The sequence below is a fragment of the Procambarus clarkii genome, chromosome 66 (genome assembly GCF_040958095.1).
Source record: "Procambarus clarkii isolate CNS0578487 chromosome 66, FALCON_Pclarkii_2.0, whole genome shotgun sequence".
NCBI classification, from domain to species: domain Eukaryota; kingdom Metazoa; phylum Arthropoda; class Malacostraca; order Decapoda; family Cambaridae; genus Procambarus; species Procambarus clarkii.
The window spans coordinates 9,854,095-9,874,127 of NC_091215.1; the positions used below are offsets into that span (position 1 = coordinate 9,854,095).

The 20,033-nt window shown below is 42.2% G+C and overlaps 1 long non-coding RNA gene across 1 annotated transcript in view; it reads left to right on the forward strand.

Moving 5' to 3' along the window:
- Positions 1-20,033, forward strand: part of LOC138355117 (uncharacterized) — a 94,616-nt gene that overhangs the window by 30,391 nt on the left and 44,192 nt on the right. The window contains exons 2-3 of the long non-coding RNA XR_011223833.1: positions 18,616-18,705; positions 18,822-18,961. This is a non-coding gene — a long non-coding RNA (uncharacterized lncRNA). The remainder of the gene's footprint in view (positions 1-18,615; positions 18,706-18,821; positions 18,962-20,033) is intronic.

A 20,033-nucleotide genomic window follows, 5' to 3' on the forward strand; every position in this document is an offset into this window, starting at 1 on the left:
GTGCCTTCGGGAGGTAGAGATGTTTGAGATATATATATATCTCGAACTATCTACTTCTTTTGTAAGGTCTGATGGCGTAGTGGGTTAAAGCATACTAGTTATGCCAGCTACTGGAAGGTAGTTGTGCTTTCTGGGTTCGAGTCCCACTGGTGGGTGTTGTCCAAAGATTGTTTATCTTCACTTGTTGTTTATGCAAGTATAGGCTTATAAGCTGGACACGAGTTCTCTCACATTGACAGTGGCTTGACGAAAATTGCAGACTGACCCCTCACTCATCTGGTGCCTTCGGGAGGTAGAGATGTTTGAGATATATATATCTCGAACTATCTACTTCTTTTGTAAGGTCTGATGGCGTAGTGGGTTAAAGCATACTAGTTATGCCAGCTACTGGAAGGTAGTTGTGCTTTCTGGGTTCGAGTCCCACTGGTGGGTGTTGTCCAAAGATTGTTTATCTTCACTTGTGGTTTATGCAAGTATAGGCTTATAAGCTGGACACGAGTTCTCTCACATTGACAGTGGCTTGACGAAAATTGCAGACTGACCCCTCACTCATCTGGTGCCTTCGGGAGGTAGAGATGTTTGAGATATATATATCTCGAACTATCTACTTCTTTTGTAAGGTCTGATGGCGTAGTGGGTTAAAGCATACTAGTTATGCCAGCTACTGGAAGGTAGTTGTGCTTTCTGGGTTCGAGTCCCACTGGTGGGTGTTGTCCAAAGATTGTTTATCTTCACTTGTGGTTTATGCAAGTATAGGCTTATAAGCTGGACACGAGTTCTCTCACATTGACAGTGGCTTGACGAAAATTGCAGACTGACCCCTCACTCATCTGGTGCCTTCGGGAGGTAGAGATGTTTGAGATATATATATCTCGAACTATCTACTTCTTTTGTAAGGTCTGATGGCGTAGTGGGTTAAAGCATACTAGTTATGCCAGCTACTGGAAGGTAGTTGTGCTTTCTGGGTTCGAGTCCCACTGGTGGGTGTTGTCCAAAGATTGTTTATCTTCACTTGTGGTTTATGCAAGTATAGGCTTATAAGCTGGACACGAGTTCTCTCACATTGACAGTGGCTTGACGAAAATTGCAGACTGACCCCTCACTCATCTGGTGCCTTCGGGAGGTAGAGATGTTTGAGATATATATATCTCGAACTATCTACTTCTTTTGTAAGGTCTGATGGCGTAGTGGGTTAAAGCATACTAGTTATGCCAGCTACTGGAAGGTAGTTGTGCTTTCTGGGTTCGAGTCCCACTGGTGGGTGTTGTCCAAAGATTGTTTATCTTCACTTGTGGTTTATGCAAGTATAGGCTTATAAGCTGGACACGAGTTCTCTCACATTGACAGTGGCTTGACGAAAATTGCAGACTGACCCCTCACTCATCTGGTGCCTTCGGGAGGTAGAGATGTTTGAGATATATATATCTCGAACTATCTACTTCTTTTGTAAGGTCTGATGGCGTAGTGGGTTAAAGCATACTAGTTATGCCAGCTACTGGAAGGTAGTTGTGCTTTCTGGGTTCGAGTCCCACTGGTGGGTGTTGTCCAAAGATTGTTTATCTTCACTTGTGGTTTATGCAAGTATAGGCTTATAAGCTGGACACGAGTTCTCTCACATTGACAGTGGCTTGACGAAAATTGCAGACTGACCCCTCACTCATCTGGTGCCTTCGGGAGGTAGAGATGTTTGAGATATATATATCTCGAACTATCTACTTCTTTTGTAAGGTCTGATGGCGTAGTGGGTTAAAGCATACTAGTTATGCCAGCTACTGGAAGGTAGTTGTGCTTTCTGGGTTCGAGTCCCACTGGTGGGTGTTGTCCAAAGATTGTATATATATATATATATATATATATATATATATGTCTATGCTTGTGTATTGAATAACCATTCATGTGTGCAGTGATCAATTGAATAATCGCCCACGAAAGGAATTACTGAGAACTCCAGTAATATATACTTGCATTCGATATCATTAAATGAAGTGCAGAGTGTTATACCATGATAGTGAATTATTGTGTTCATTAATATAGAAATGTTTGATTGAGTTCAAGATCAGTGTAGCGAAGTATTTACGTTCTATTGCTATTGTTGCAAATATTGTGTTTGAACATTTAGTGATCCTTGAGAATTTAAAGAAACAGGCGCCTCACGCCAGACAAACAGAAAAACGAACATTCGCGCGGTGAGAGTCGCCCAGCTGATTTTGACATTGACGTGAGGGGGAGCATTGCCAGCTTGGCGAGTTCATGATTATATGTGGGAACGAGCGAATTACGCATGAAATAGCTGTTTACGTGTTGATATACGGATGTGATGTCTTGAGTTTTAAGTAAAACACAAAATACCTTGGCGTTTGTATCATCCCTCCATATTTCTTGTGGCTATACAATACATGAAAGGAAATAGAGTGATAGAAATAAATACCTGCCTGATATCAGATCTATTGAATGTGTTCTTGCCACTGTTACCACAATTCAACAAAACCACTGACGTGTTACTGGATACGGGAAACACCAGTTGGCGACCTTGTGGTTAGTAGTAGAGCCTTCTGTCGGGGCGGGCACACAGCAGTTAAGAGAACAAGCTGTGTTCTCACTCATTCTCGATCAGAGGCCGGTTGGGATTGACTGGAATACTCTCCTGGCGTACAGTGGCGCCGCGAGGATAGAGTGAAGACCCGCAGGGCTACGGTGAGTGACCTTGGGTATACTGTTACTCGCCCCTCTTATGGTGAACCCCAACATTGGCGACCTCGCCAGGATAACGATCAAGATAAAGGTTGCAGTTGTGGTACTTTGCAGTGGTATTAGGTATCAGGTACAGGTTATCACTCATATCACAAGATGGAGTATGATAAAGTAACAAGGTTCATTGACACTAGAGATGAGCAGGTGCTGGAGGAGTGCACCAAGGCACAGTTACAATCGATAGCAGACCATTTTGGGATAAAGCTGAGATCTTCCAAAGTGGGAGAGAGAAGACTGGAGATCATGGCACAGCTTAGGGCACGAGACGAAGCTGTGGGGGAGGAACAACCACAATCACCTGCCAGTATGGGAGAACACCTGAGCATTGGTGGGAGCAGCAGAGGATCCAGCGGCAGCAGGAGCAGCGTTAAGCTGGAGATAATGAAGCTGTAGCTGGAAGCACAGCTGAAGCGAGAAGAACGTGAGGCACAGCTGTGCAGAGAAGAGCGAGAGGCACAGCAGCGCAAAGAAGAGCGAGAAGCAGAGGCACAGCTGCGCAGAGAAGAGCGAGAGGCACAACTGCGCAGAGAAAAGAGCGAGAGGCACAGCTGCACAAAGAAGAGTGAGAGGCACAGCAGCGCAAAGAAGAGCGAGAAGCAGAGGCACAGCTGCGCAGGGAAGAACAAGAGCGAGAAGCACAGCTAAGGCGAGAGAAGCGCGAGATAGAAGCTAGGCTGAAACAGCAGGAGATAGAAGCTAACAAGGATGTGGAGCTGAAGCGAGCTGAGCTAGGGCTAGCTCCACCTGTTCCGCCACAGCAGGAAGACCGCCGAGTGAGGGAGCGAGATTTGCTGGTCTTTGTACCAAATGAAGCTGAAGGTTTCTTCGACCACTTTGAGAGGGTCGCCACCTTGAAGAAGTGGCCGAGGGCGGAGCTGGTTCAAAGAAGGCTCACCGGGGAAGCTCGTGAAGCCTACAACATGCTCGACCTCAGAGAGTGCACCAACTACGATGCTGTAAAGAGAGCTGTGCTCCATTCTTTCAAGCTCACGCCGGAATGTTACAGGAAGAGATTCAGGGAATGTACCCGTTCGCCAGGAAAATCTTATGCGGAGACGGCGAGGGACATGGAGAGGAAGTTCCTTAAGTGGCTGGAGTCTGAAGAAGCGAGGTCGGCTGAAGAGGTCAAGAGGCTAATGGTCATGGAGAAGTTTATGTCCGTGCTCTCTCCTGAGATCAGGGTTAGAGTAAAGGAGGCGGACATAAAGGACCTAAGGGCCGCAGCCGACAGAGCTGACATGCTTTAAGAAGCCTTGCGACCACACCGAGAGGGACGGCACCGACCGCCTGTATACTCCGGATATGGGAGAAGATATAGAAGGACGGACGGATGGAGGACGGGAGCGAGTTCTCCTGAGTCCCACCTCTCGAGTGGAGACAGGAGAGGCTCAAAGAGCGCTGTGGAGCCGGTAAAGAAGTCCCAAGCTGAGAGCTCAGGAGCTGTTGCCGAAACGGAGGAGTCGATAAATGGCGCGAGGAAGATCCACAGAAGAAGAAGGATCCGCTGCTACAACTGCGGAGTATTCGGACACGTCGCGCGGGAATGCAGACACCCTGAGCAGCGAGGGAACGTGGCTTTCGTGAGGGTCGAGGACCAGATGGCCGAGAGGGTGCGGGATGAACCCGTACTGAGTGGGGAGAAAAGAGTTCACCCATTCGTGTGTGAGGGAACCGTAAGGATGGGGGACGCAGACCCCATTCCGGTGAGAATATTAAGAGACACTGGGGCAGATTTTATCCTGGTGAGCGAAACCCTGTTCCCCGAGGGTTACGAGAGTACCAGTGTGGGGGTGGCAAGTGTGACCAGTGTGGGAGGCCCAGTGAGGATGCCCCTACACCAGGTGACTCTGAATTCTGAATATGGCTGCCAGACCCTTGTGGTGGGGGTCTGTGCATCAATGCCCAAGATGGAGGCTCAAGTCATCTTGGGAAATGACGCATGTGGAGGATATGTCCTCCCGAACCTCGTGAAGGGCGAGGAGTGCATAGAGCACTATAAGGAGACAGGCGGAGTGTTAGACGCCTGTGGGGACGAGAAAGGAATCGCCACGGTGGCGTACCCGGTTTGTGCTGTGATTCCGAGGCAGTACGACGGACACGGAGGGTGTGGATCTGATAGGGCTGACGAGGAGACGTCCGACAGCCTGGAAATCGATCACCTCTTCATGGAACCCGGAGAATGAGTGGAGGGCGATGGCAGCCCGGATGGTGAGTTACAGGTGACCCTCACCAATTCTCTAGGGGTGGACCGCACTCGTCTTAGAGAGTTGCAGCAGATAGTTCCCCGAATTGATTCATGAGGCCAATGGAGGACGTGTTGGTCCTGAGAGGGCCACTCATTTTTACATACAGGACGGCATGCTGATGAGCATGTTCTGCGCAGAGCAGGGAACTGAGTGGGATGAAGCAGTATGCCCTGCGTTGTTTGCCATACATAACGCAATGGTAGGATCGTTAGGTTTCTCACTTTTCCAGCTGGTGTATGGACGATAGGTGCAAAGTCCTCTGTCCATGCTGAAGGAACAATGGACATCAGGAGTGACCGTGGGAACGGTCAACAGATACGTAAGGAGCGTTTCGCATTGGCAGCAGGAGTACTGGTTGGAAATTAAACTCATCCGGGGGAAAGAGAACGTAGTAGCAGATGCTCTGTCCTGTATACACTAACCAGACATGACTCTTATTTTAAGGGGAGGGGTATGTGATGGTGTTCATCCCCTTATATTTCTCCCACGCCTGCTGTAAGAGTCATGTCCACTTTACCCAAGCGTTCTCTACGTCGCAGGCATCAGTTTGATATATATGGGAGAGTGTAGTGTTCTCGCAGTGGCGAGAAATTTGTAAAAGAAGAGTATTTTGGGCTGTGGTATAGGCCCTTTAGGTAGCCAATATGGCGCTGGCTCCTCTGTTTTGCCGCCAAAACTGTGTGACGTCAATGACACCAGATTGGTCACCGACAGCGACGTGGCACAGGGAGCCAATGAAAACCTCCCATGGCGAATATGACGTCACGAAGGAAGGGGGTCCGGTCAGTGCGTGACTCTGGCGCCATCAGCCTAAGACAGCACATCAAGGAGGTCGGACGTGCGCTGAGGGTCCTGTCAGTTGGACAGTTTACCCCGTCTCTGGAGGATTTACGCATCACCGGTGGTCTGCCAGCACCTGTGGGGTCTTCTTTCGTTCATGTGTTGGACCAGAGAATGAATTGACAGAATATTGAGCAACAAGTGCTCCAGGGACAGGTGTTGTGCAAGAGTGGAGTCTAGGCAGCGACGGCTGATAGCTTCACAGTGATGACGTAGTGGATGGGCCAATCCTCCGTGAGGGAATCAGTCTGACACGACACGTCAAGGTGGACGGATATGTGAAGGTTTATCCTGTCAATCTGACAGTAATACGCCACTCCCGTGGAGCTTACGCATCACCCGTAGTCTGCCAGTACGCCGGGAGGTCGTCCTTCATTCCATGTGTGGACCGAAGAGGGAATTGACGGAATATTGAGCATCAAGTGCTCCAGGGTCGGGTGCTGTGCAGGTGAAGTCAAGGCAGTATCGTCTGGGACGTCTGATAGCTTCACAGTGACGACGTTGCGGCTGGGCCAATCCACTGGGAAGCAGTGAAAGAAGACACTAATTGGGAATCCATACGACTGCAGCCGAGATGTAGGTTGGCAGCCGTAGTTGGGAGGAGAAGTTGACGGCCGGGAGACCGACTCCAACCCTACAAGACGTGGAGGAGGAGCAGGGACCCGCGGAGGACAGAACATGGAGACGACGCGTTTATGTTGGGACGTTGATTGGGTTCCTGGAGGACACGACAGGGTGTGTGTGGGGGCGTTCCCTACACGAGGCGGGAGCCTGGACCAGGATCTACAACTGAACTCTCACCGGAGGATAGGTGGAAGTAGGTGATTCTAGTTTCCCTCCCAATTACCCTTTAGTCAGCTATTTAATTTAACCAGAGTATTTTGTATGTCGTGAGCAAGGCTCACCTATGTCACAGTAAGGCACAAGTGTGCAGAGTGGGGCTACATAGAGCACTCATGGTATCTATTATTATTATTGGTGTGTGCAGCCACCCGGAGTAATTGATGAATTTACTGTGTTGATAATGTCTTTCATGAGACTTTAATATGATCATTTAGTGAGAGAATATATATATATATAAATGTACCAGTATTTGGTGTTAGGCTATGTGCCCAGTAACTATATTATTACCATTATTGATATCTATGATTTATCTATATATATATATATATATGTCTATGCTTGTGTATTGAATAACCATTCATGTGTGCAGTGATCAATTGAATAATCGCCCACGAAAGGAATTCCTGAGAACTCCAGTAATATATACTTGCATTTGATATCATTAAATGAAGTGCAGAGTGTTATACCATGATAGTGAATTATTGTGTTCATTAATATAGAAATGTTTGATTGAGTTCAAGATCAGTGCAGCGAAGTATTTACGTTCTATTGCTATTGTCGCAGATATTGTGTTTGAACATTTAGTGATCCTTGAGAATTTAAAGAAACAGGCGCCTCACGCCAGACAAACAGATAAACGAACATTCGCGCGGTGAGAGTCGCCCAGCTGATTTTGACATTGACGTGAGGGGGAGCATTGCCAGCTTGGCGAGTTCATGATTATATGTGGGAATGAGCGACTTACGCATGAAATAGCTGTTTACTTGTTGATATACGGATGTGATGTCTTGAGTTTTAAGTAAAACACAAAATACCTTGGTGTTTGTATCATCCCCTCCATATTTCTTGTGGCTATACAATACATGAAAGGAAATAGAGTGATAGAAATAAATACCTGCCTGATATCAGATCTATTGAATGTGTTCTTGCCACTGTTACCACAATTCAACAAAACCACTGACGTGTTACTGGACACGGGAAACACCAGTTGGCGACCTTGTGGTTAGTAGTAAAGCCTTCTGTCGGGGCGGGCACACAGCAGTTAAGAGAACAAGCTGTGTTCTCACTCATTCTCAATCAGAGGCCGGTTGGGATTGACTGGGATACACTCCTGGCGTACAGTGGCGCTGCGAGGATAGAGTGAAGACCCGCAGGGCTACGGTGAGTGACCTTGGGTATACTGTTATTCGCCCCTCTTATGGTGAACCCCGACAATATATATATATATATATATATATATATATATATATATATATATATATATATATATATATATATATATATATATATATATATATATATATATATATATATATATGTCGTACCTAGTAGCCAGAATGCACTTCTCGGCCTACTATGCAAGGCCCGATTTGCCTAATAAGCCAAGTTTTCATGAATTAATATATTTTCTCTAATTTTTTTCTTTTGAAATGATAAAGCTACCTATTTCATTATGAATGAAGTAAATTTTTTTTTATTGGAGTTAAAATTAACGTTGATATATGACCGAACCTAACCAACCCTACCTAACCTAACCTAATCTATCTTTATAGGTTAGGTTAGGTTAGGTAGCCGAAAAAGTTAGGTTAGGTTAGGTAGGTTAGGTAGTCGAAAAACAATTAATTCATGAAAACTTGGCTTATTAGGCAAATTGGGCCATGCATAGTAGGCTGAGAAGTGCGTTCTGGCTACTAGGTACGACATATATATATATATATATATATATATATATATATATATGTCGTACCTAATAGCCAGAACGCACTTCTCAGCCTACTATTCAAGGCCCGATTTGCCTAATAAGCCAAGTTTTCATGAATTAATGTTTTTTCGTCTACCTAACCTACCTAACCTAACCTAACCTAGCTTTTTTCGGCTACCTAACCTAACCTTACCTATAAATATAGGTTAGGTTAGGTTAGGTAGGGTTGGTTAGGTTCAGTCATATATCTACGTTAATTTTAACTCCAATAAAAAAAAATTGACCTCATACATAGAGAAAAGGGTTGCTTTATCATTTCATAAGAAAAAAATTATAGTAAATATATTAATTCAGGAAAACTTGGCTTATTAGGCAAATCGGGCCTTGAATAGTAGGCTGAGAAGTGAGTTCTGGCTACTAGGTACGACATATATATATATATATATATATATATATATATATATATATATATATATATATATATATATATATATATATATATATATATATATATATATATATATATATATATATATATATATATATATATATATATATATATATATATATATATATATGACAATGTCAGACCACGGAGGAAAAATGAAACAGGAATTTCCTTAAGTACTTTCGTATATTAATACATCTTCAGAGGGAGTGATTTTACAGATCGAGTACAGGACATAAATAGGCAGGAGAGAATGGTGGAGTAAGGTGAGGTACAATACGTGGACACTGCAGACGGCCTATTGGCCCATCTGATGCAGCCCATTGGCCCATCTGATGCAGCAACCACACACAGGCCAACACATAGATAATTATAGCATAAAATAGTAAATATATACAATGAATTAGTGAGACAAATGTGTTCCAATGATCCTACTTAAATCGATCTTTAATTGGTCTATTAAAAATGGATCTAAGTTATATAGACCACTGTTAATGTTCAAATTACTTTCTTTTGTGATCTGTATCGAAGCAGATTCAATTATGTTTCTGTTATAGGTGCTTTTACAATTTGTTATTGAAGAAACCATCTCCCAATCAATTTGGTGAGAATCCTCTGACAGATGAACAAACAAAGCATTAGACAATTGGCCATGTCTAACAGAGTATTTATGTTGTGAAATTCTACATTTCAAATTTTTAGATGTTTGCCCAACATAGAACTTATTACAGTCTTTACAAGGTATTTTATAAATGACACAATTATCACTACGAGGGCTGTTCCTAACTAATAGCTTACCAACAGTATTTTCGTAGCTAAACATTACATGTATATTAAAAAGTTTCAATGCCTTGACAATATTCTCAAACCTAGAGAAATATGGTAAACATAACACATTCTTTGGGCGAATTCTTTCACTGCATATATTATTATAATATGAACGACGTGCTTTGCTACGGCAAACATCCAAAAAACTCAGTGGGTAACAAAGCTTGAGACCAATTGAATCAATATTCTTAAACTCTTCGTCTAAGAATTCCGGACTCACAACTTGAAGAGCACTTAGATACATTGAAGAAAAAATTGACTTTTTCACATTGTATCTATGCCCTGAAAAATAATGAACATAAGATAAATTATGATAAAACTTAATGACCAAGTCACCTCTATAAAATTTACTATGGAGACTGAAATTAATAAATGTTTGCCATTCTTAGACGTTCTTATTCATAGGGAAGATTATTCACTAAAGTTTAGTGTTTACAGAAAACCTACAAATAATTTATTATTCGGTCATATATCTACGTTAATTTTAACTCCAATAAAAAAAAATTGACCTCATTCATAATGAAATGGGTAGCTTTATCATTTCATAAGAAAAAAATTAGAGAAAATATATTAATTCAGGAAAACTTGGCTTATTAGGCAAATCGGGCCTTGCATAGTAGGCTGAGAAGTGCGTTCTGGCTACTAGGTACGATATATATATATATATATATATATATATATATATATATATATATATATATATATATATATATATATATATATATATATATATATATATATATATATGTGTGTGTGTGTATATCACGAAAATAAACACGTGATTAAGAATGTGACAATGTCAGACCACGGAGGAAAATGAAACAGAAATTTCCTTAAGTACTTTCGTATATTATATTGATTCCTTCTGAAGATGTATTTAATATACGAAAGTACTTAAGGAAATTCCTGTTTCATTTTCCTCCGTGGTCTGACATTGTCATATATATATATATATATATATATATATATATATATATATATATATATATATATATATATATATATATATATATATATATATATATATGTATATATATATATTTGTATATATATATATATATATATATATATATATATATATATATATATATATATATATATATATATATATGTCGTACCTAGTAGCCAGAACTCACTTCTCAGTCTACTATTCAAGGCCCGATTTGCCTATTAAGCCAAGTTTTCCTGAATTAATATATTTACTATAATTTTTTTCTTATGAAATGATAAAGCTACCCTTTTTACTATGTATGAGGTAAATTTTTTTTTATTGGAGTTAAAATTAACGTAGATATATGACCGAACCTTACCAACCCTACCTAACCTAACCTAACCTATATATATAGGTAAGGTTAGGTTAGGTAGCCAAAAAAAGCTAGGTTAGGTTAGGTTAGGTAGGTTAGGTAGACGAAAAAACATTAATTCATGAAAACTTGGCTTATTAGGCAAATCGGGCCTTGCATAGTAGGCTGAGAAGTGAGTTCTGGCTACTAGGTACGACATATATATATATATATATATATATATATATATATATATATATATATATATATATATATATATATATATATATATATATATACCTTAGTTGACATGGGTCTCAAGTCTATGTCAACTAAGTCCCTCTGCTCGATGGTGCCCATGTAGAAGTTCGCAAACAGAACACCTAGGTGAAAACCCATGGTAACTCCATCTACTTGCTTATACATGTGCCAAACTGGGCTCAAGAAGATTGCCTCTTTAGTGCAGCTTTGGAGTAGTTTCCACAGTATATTTTCTGGCATGTCAAGAGGAATGCATTCCGGGTCACGATACACTCTGTTCGCTATCATCCCAATTGTTTCATCCACAGGTACGTTGGAAAATAGTGACTCTACATCCAACGAGGCTCTTATCTCCATGGCCCGTGCTTCCGCAGCCTTTGTGAGAACAAGGAGATTGTTGTCAGGAGAGGTGACAAGTGGCCAATATACGTCATTCTTAAAAAACACGAATATCTGGCAAAAATGAACCTCATACTTTCTGACCAAACTAAATTCCAAAGGATATTGAAGGACACTACAGCCGAATTGAAAACGAAGGAAAACAGATTGATCGAAACTGTGAGCCCCAAGAAATCCGGACTCCACCTTCCAAAGGTTGTTTGGGAATACAAACCTGGGTATGCCTATGGAAATGTCAAGACCCACAAGCCTGGAAACCCACTTCGGCCAATCATCAGCCAGATAACCACGCCCACATACAGACTGGCTAAGCGACTCAACAGGTTGCTGACTTCCTTCGTACCTTGTCCTTTCAGCCTGAAGTCTCCCAAGGAATTTGTCGACTTACTGTGGGAAGCACGGGCCACGGGGATGAGAGCCTCGTTGGATGTAGAGTCACTATTTACCAACGTACCTGTGGATGAAACAATCGGGATGATAGCAAACAGAGTGTATCGTGCTCCTGCGCCCGCGACTCCATGCTCTGCTCTGGTGCCCACGACACTGCACTCTGCTCCGGCGTCCCCGACTCCGCGCTCTGCTCCGGACCATTATTTATCATTAATTAGCCTCGTCACCACCATTCATCACTACAAAGCCTTAGGACCATCTTTCATCATCACGTAACCTCGGCACAATCTTCAATCATTACCTAACTCAGGCACAATCTTTCATCATTACCTAGCCTCGGGACTAGGTAATGATGACTAGGTAATCTCCCATCATTACTTGGCATCGGCACTGTCATCCATCGAATCCTTGCCTCAGTATTATCCTCCATTATTACTTAGCCTCACCACCATCATCCATCATTAACTTGCCTCGGTACCATCTTCCATCATACCCTAGCCTCAGCACAATCTTCCATTGTCACTTAGCTTCAGCACCACCATCCTTCCTTAACTAACTTCGGGACCATGATGCATCATTACCTAACCTCAGCACCTTCTTCCATTATTACCTAGCCTCGGAACCATCATCCATCATTACCTAACCTCAGCACCTTCCATTATTACCTAGCCTCGGCATCATCATCCATCATTACCTAGCCTCGGGACCATCTTCAATCATTACCTAGCCTCGGCACCATCTTCCATCATTACCTAGTCTCAGCACAATCATCTATCAATACCAAGCCTCAGCAAAATCATCCTTCAGTATCTATGCTCGGCATCATCAGCCATAAGTACCTAGCCTCGGGAGTATCATTCATCTTTACCTAGCCTCGGCACCATCTTCCATCAATACCTAGCCTCAGCACTATCTTTCATTATTACCTAGCCTCAGAACCATCATCTATCATTACCTAACTTTTGAGTCATCTTCCATCATTACCTTTCAAAGGGACCTTCATTTATCATTAATTAGCCTCGGCACCACCATCTATCATTACAAAGCCTAGGGACCATCTTCCAAGTGTACCTAGCCTCAGCACCATCATCCATCATTACCTAGCCTCCGGATTATATTCCATCATTACCTGGCATCGGCCCTATCATCCATCGATTCCTAGCCTCGGCTTTATCATCCATTATTACTTAGCCTCGGCACCATCATCCATCATTAATTGGCCTCGGCACCATATTCCATCATTACCTAGCCTCAGCACCATCATCCATCATTACCTACCCTCTGGACCTTCTTCTATCATTACCTAGCCTCGTTACAATCTTCCAACATTACCTAGCCTCGGGACCATCTTCGATCATTAACTAGCCTCAGCACTATCATCCATCAATTCCTAGCCTCGGCACCATCATCCATAATTACTTAGCTTTGTCACCATCTTCCATCATTGCCAAGTCTTGGCACAATCATCCATCATTACCCAGCCTTGACGCCATCTTCCATCATTACATAGTCACGGCACCATCATTACTTAGCCTTGGCCCCATCATCCATCATTACCTTGCCGAAGCCCCATCATCCATCAATACATAGCCTCGGCACCATCATCCATTGTTACTAGCCTCAGCACCTTCACCCATCATTACCTAGCCTCGGGACCATCATCCATTATTTCTGAGCCTCGGCACCTTCATCCATAATTACCTACCCACGGAACCAACTTCCATCATTACCTATCATCGGCCCCATCTTCCATCATTACCTAGCCTCGGCACCATTATACAACAATACCTAGACTCGGGACCATCTTATCAATCATTTCCATTCCTCAGCCCAATTTCCATCATGACCTAGTCCTGTCACATCTTCCATCATAGCCTAGTCTCGGCACAATCATCCATCATTACCAAGCCTCTGCCCCATCATTACCTAGCCTGGGCGCCATCTTACATCATTTCCTATCATCTGCACCAACATCCACAGATTCCTAGCCTCAACACAATCTTACATTATTACTTAGCCTCGGCATCATCATCTATCATTACCTAGCCTTGGGACCATCTTCCATCATTACCTATCCTCGGCCCTATCTTCCATTATTACCTAGCCTTGTCATCACCTTACAGCATTGCCAAGTCTTTGCACAATCATCCAACATTACCAGTCCTCGGCCCTATCTACCATCATTTCCTAGCGTCGGCACCATCTTCCTTCATTACTTAGCCTTGGCACCATCATCTATCATTACCTTGCCTCGGAACCATCTTCCATTATTACCTATCCTCAGCCCCATCTTCCATCATTATTTAGCCTCGGGACTATTTTGCATAATTACCTAGCCTCGTCCCCAATTTCCATCATTACGTAGCCGAAGCACCATCATTCATCATTACCTAACCTCACCACAATCATCCATCATTATCTAGCCTCGTCATAATCTTTCATCATTAACTTGCCTCGGCACCATCATCAGTTATTTCCTAGCATCGGCCCCATTATCCATTATTATCTAGCCTCGGTACAATCGTCAATCTTTACCTAGCCTCTTCATCATTAACTAGACACGTCCCATTGTTCCATCATTTCCAGCCATGGCACTATCTTCCATCATTACATAGCCTCGGCCCCATCACTACCTAGCCTCGTCACCATCATCCTTCAATACCTAGCCTCGGCACCATCATCCATCATTAACTAGCCTTTGCATCATTTCCTAGCATTGGCACCATCTTCCATCATTACCTAATCTCAACACTATTATATATTATTACCTCGCCTCGGCACCATTATCAATTATTACTTAACCTCGGCATCATCATCCATCATTACATTGCCTCGGTATCATTTTCCATTATTACCTAGCCTCAGCACCATCATCCATCATTATCTAGTCTCGGGACCATCTTCCATCAATTCCTAATCTCGGTCCCATCTTCCATATTACCTAGCCTCAGCACCATCATCCATTATTTCCTAGCCTGGGAAACATCTTCCATCATTACCTATCATCTGCACTATCATCCATCGATTCCTAGCCTCGACTCCATCATCCATTAATAGTTAGCCTCGGCACCATCATCTGTCATTACCTAGCCTCAGCACCATCTTCCAAGTAGTGTAAATTGAGACGTAGACCGTGTGCCACATCTGCAGCAGGTGTGCAATTGCACACCTCAAGCAGGTAAAAGCTTCATCCATCTTTACCCTCAGCTTCGTCGCTGAGGGTAAAAGTGTAAATATGTGAGTGGTGTATGTTGAGTAGTTGTAAGATGAAACTGTATGAGTATGTAGCGTAGAGTGAATCGTGTGTAGATATATAGTTAAATAACAGTATGTAGGAAGGGTAGGTTGATGGCGTAGAAGGGGACCCCCTCCCATGGATGGATGAGGGTAGGAGACCGGGATTTTTAGATGGTTACTTAGAGGAAGGATATGTGAAGGATGTTAAGGGAGGTAAGGAAGGGATGGGAGCAGCATGCAGTAGCTTTGGGATGATAGGAGAGATCGAGAGAGTGAGGTAGTTATATTTTTACCAAAACATTCTTACCCCAAAGTGTCAGGCCTTCGATGTCTTCTTCGTGGGTGGGAGACCTGGCATTAGTTACATGTTTTTGCGGGAAATGGAGCATAATAGTTTTTTGTAAACAAGTGGGTGGTGGGTATACTCCTCACCCTCCCTTACCTGGCATCCAGCGCATTAAGGAGCGGTTGCATAGCCGGCACATCGGCCTGAGAAGGAGTTTCTCTTTATTAGGGATAATTATTTAGTAATAGGTTTACTTTTTAGTATACAACAGTTTACTGGAATTCCTTTACCCAGCTTGATCACTGTTCCAATAAATAATATCATAATCTAAAATCATTTCCACCTCCAAAGAATTCTCATTTTATTTGTGCAGTCTACATTAACTGACCTGCACTGTGATAATCAAACATCCTCACATAAAGTATTTAATCAAAATATAAAAAGTATTCATAAACACATTCTTCCCTATTTAGCTTTAATAAATAAATTTAACTTATGCTCGGGTCCCCCATTGTGAGCTATGCGCATGCGCGACATTCGGGAAGGAAGGGGACTCTCGCCATTTTCGATCAACTAGCAGTACGGTATTCCGAAGCGGTCCCTAAAAACCTTACAATCTAGAAGGCATCCGTACATCCTCGGACGTCAGACTGAGGACGCAGCTTACCAGAATCACGGACACCAGTGCAGCAGGAATTTTTACCTTGTTCAGTTGTTAATTTTGAGCTCAGATAATAACTAATATAGGTGCCATGTCGTAATGCTGCAGGCGATAAAATAACCCCAATGTAAGTGCTGCTTTCACCCCTCCAAATATTTAGATATTGCATTTATGTGTGTGAATACTAATTTGAAGTGTAAATTATGGAATCTAATTTTTGCAGCATGGTGCAACACCACTGAGGAAGCTTGTAACTGTCATATACTCACATGTTCCTAGGGTCACTATCCCAAGCTGTTTCCAGACTGTTGTAGAGATTGAACTCCACCTACGTCCCTCTGTCACAGCTGAGATTTAGCACTTTGATGCCCGCGGAGTTCTGAAACAAAAACTTATCCTATGTGCTTTCGGCGTTTCGCGGGCCTAAGCGGTAAGATCGAAAAGTGTATACTCTTTTGACTGTCCTGACACTAATTGTAGGCGTACGTATTTAAATTTGGTATCACTGTGTTCGCAATAGAATTGTCTATAAGAACATACCTATAAAATGCCGCCAAAGCATAAGACATATCAACACCAAATAAAAACCTATTCAGATCACTTGCCGAGAGCGCCAAACAGCAACAAAATGTTTCCACTCTCTTAATGGTTGTGAAGCCCACAGTTGTGCTACAGCGTTAATTTTGGTATCACTGAAATCGCTATAAAATTTTCTACACGGACATATGCATATAAATATAGATTCAATGTCGTAGCCCACCCAAAACAGTGTGGGAAGTGGCCGAAGTGTTACCCGCGGCGACATATCGGCGAAACTCGCTTTGAAAAGTGTATATTCAATTCACTGTCCTGACATTATTTTTCGATGTATGTATTTCATTTTTGTTCCAATGTGTTCGCAATATAATGTTCTATAAGAACATAAGTATTAAAGGTCACCTAAGGATGCGTTCGACCGGCAACATATATAAAAACTACGTCGATTATACTCGTGATATCAATAATACAATTGTTTTACCACGATGATTCACTGCCACACCGTTGTCTTTAATAAGCTATTCGGCTATTAAAGAAAACGTAAATTTCATGGCAAACATTTGTAAACTATCCCCAAGTTTATCGGATAATAAATGGATTTTATACAAATATTTTTTCTCGAGACTCCATGAGTGGTCAATGTCGCGTAACCGTAAGAAAACTAGTTGACGACCGGGATCGGGACTAATGCATGAAAGTGATAATTATTAATCAGTTTTCATTGTAGATAGTATCTTTTAATTATTGAGAGTCAAAGCATTTCTTATCTTTGCATATTATTCAGATACATGATTTAAATTTTATTATACAGTAGTATTTCTTGCATCACATTTTATTTATCATTATCTATGTGTGTGCATTTTATCATTATTATTATTACATAATATATGTTGCACATAGACTAACCTCATAGAAAACCCCCCCAAAATGTGTCATGGGAAGCTGGTTTAGCATGCATAAAATTTACAGTCATTGCTTAATAGAATATAATTACATATAATCATAGTGATCCATAAGTCACTAGTTCTCTCTTTTAACAACGCATTCTGGTCCTTCGAGTTATCTTAGATTTAATTTTTATTTTGCCTTTATAGAATTATACATTTTATTAGTATTAAAATAGAGCCAGATTTCCCCACAATGTCTATGCTCTCTGCCGCTGTAGAGAGTCAAAGGAAAGGCAGAGTCTTGTGTTTTGAAAAGGTAGCCCGCCCTATCTCACAACACGTGGAACTTAAACATTATGTCGCAGCCGAATATCCCATTTCCGCGGTATTAGTAAAACACACACCACTGCGGTTGTCACCCATCACCCTTAATTGTTTTAAAATTCGATTGGGGGATGGGAGGAGTCTGGGAGATGGTCACCCTGTCAGGGTTGACCCGCCACTGCTGTTTACGTTTAAGGAGTGAAGGTGTTACTATCAGAACTGCACCCCCCCCAACCCTCCCCCACCCCTACACCTGTCAGTCAGTCATCAATCACTTCTCAATTTCCCAGCCCCATTACCTCCACCCATGAACTTGAGGTTAGTTCAACGCGAGCATTCTTTCCCTGCGCACAACACCAACGACATTATGGAAAGACGAACTTTTACTGCTTGCATGAAGTGTAATATTCTGTATATACCGTCACCAAATCAATGTTGTCGTCTAGAATGTGAGAGATGTGCAAAACCACCCCTAGGCTATTACGACATCAAGTATAAGCGATGTTAGAAGATCTTCTGCGATAATAATGAGTAATATTCTTATTCCACAGTTTATTTATTGCAACCACACCTGTTCACATAGGTGAAATATATAATGTGTAACCTATTCACTTCTATAGTGTGAGATTATTCTACTTACCCAGTCTATTACATTCCACACTGTTAATATGTCTCTTTTTTTCAATTTCCAGTTTACAAAACAGTGCTGTGTCCATACTGCACACCAGCACCACCACCAAACCCTCGAGGTGGACAATGCTGGAATGTTGCATCGCACAAATGTTAGCTCAATATACGCTTACCTGTATTACATTTTCATCAAACACATTTAAGCAAGTATTCACATAATAATATTTCCCTCCTACATCTATGCTGAATATTGATGTTTTCATTTCAGGGTAAGGTTCTTACCACAATCGACAGGAGTGACAGACAGACGTCATTGAGACATTATCCAATCCACTTAACACTCTGCTAAGGAGCGCTAATGTCACACACGACCATCCGCCACCTCTTCAACTTGGTCGACAGATAGAGGTTAGCAGTTCATTATCCCGTCCAGTTAACACACCCAAAAGGACTCATAGTCACACACCTGCCCAACCCCCGCACTGGGTCATAAGTAAGATAATACTGGCTTATTTCAGCCTATTTCCTACTAGTCTGTTCCCTCACCTTCTTAATATATATATATATATATATATATATATATATATATATATATATATATATATATATATATATATATATATATATATATATATATATATATATATATATATATATATATATATATATATATATATATATATATATATATATATATATATATATATATATATATATATATATCACTTGCTTCCTCGGTCCTGAGGGCGATAAATGAATACCCAAGGGGGGACAACCTAGTTCCCCTGCCTCTCCGAGCAAAACACATCCACCACAGAAATCGTAACAACAACATACCGGAAACGTACAAAATCAGAGCACAAATCACCAAGAAAATTGAAGAGGGAAATACCGCAAGTGCTATTAGAGTCCTCACTAGTGACGAGAAAATTGCTCCTCGAAACTCAGCCACAGCACGGACCCTGCAAAGCAAGCACCCACCCAGAGCCCCTCAAGGCGACAACATCGTTCTGCCATCAGCCGACACCATTTCAGACCCATTAATCGTTGGTGAATATGAGGTCTACAAAGCAGCTCCTTCTTTTCCACCTGGGTCAGCAGGCGGCTTTACAGGGTTAAAACCTCAACACATCAAGGAAATGTTAAGTCCTGCGGTTGGTGATGCTGCACAAGATCTTCTTATGGAACTCACAAGGTTTGTCAACATGTGCCTGGCTGGTGATATACCTGAAGTCATCAGGCCTCTCTTTTTTGGTGCCTCCCTCTGTGCTCTCAAAAAGAAGGACGAAGGAATCAGGCCAATCGCTGTTGGCAACACTCTCCGACGCCTGATTGCCAAGGCTGCTGCGAGGGTAGTCAGCCAGCAAGCGGCTGAATTGCTGAAACCAATCCAGCTAGGATTTGGAATCCTCCAAGGCTGTGAAGCGGCTGCCCATGCAGCACGAGCATGCATCACCAACATTTCTGATGAAAAGGCCCT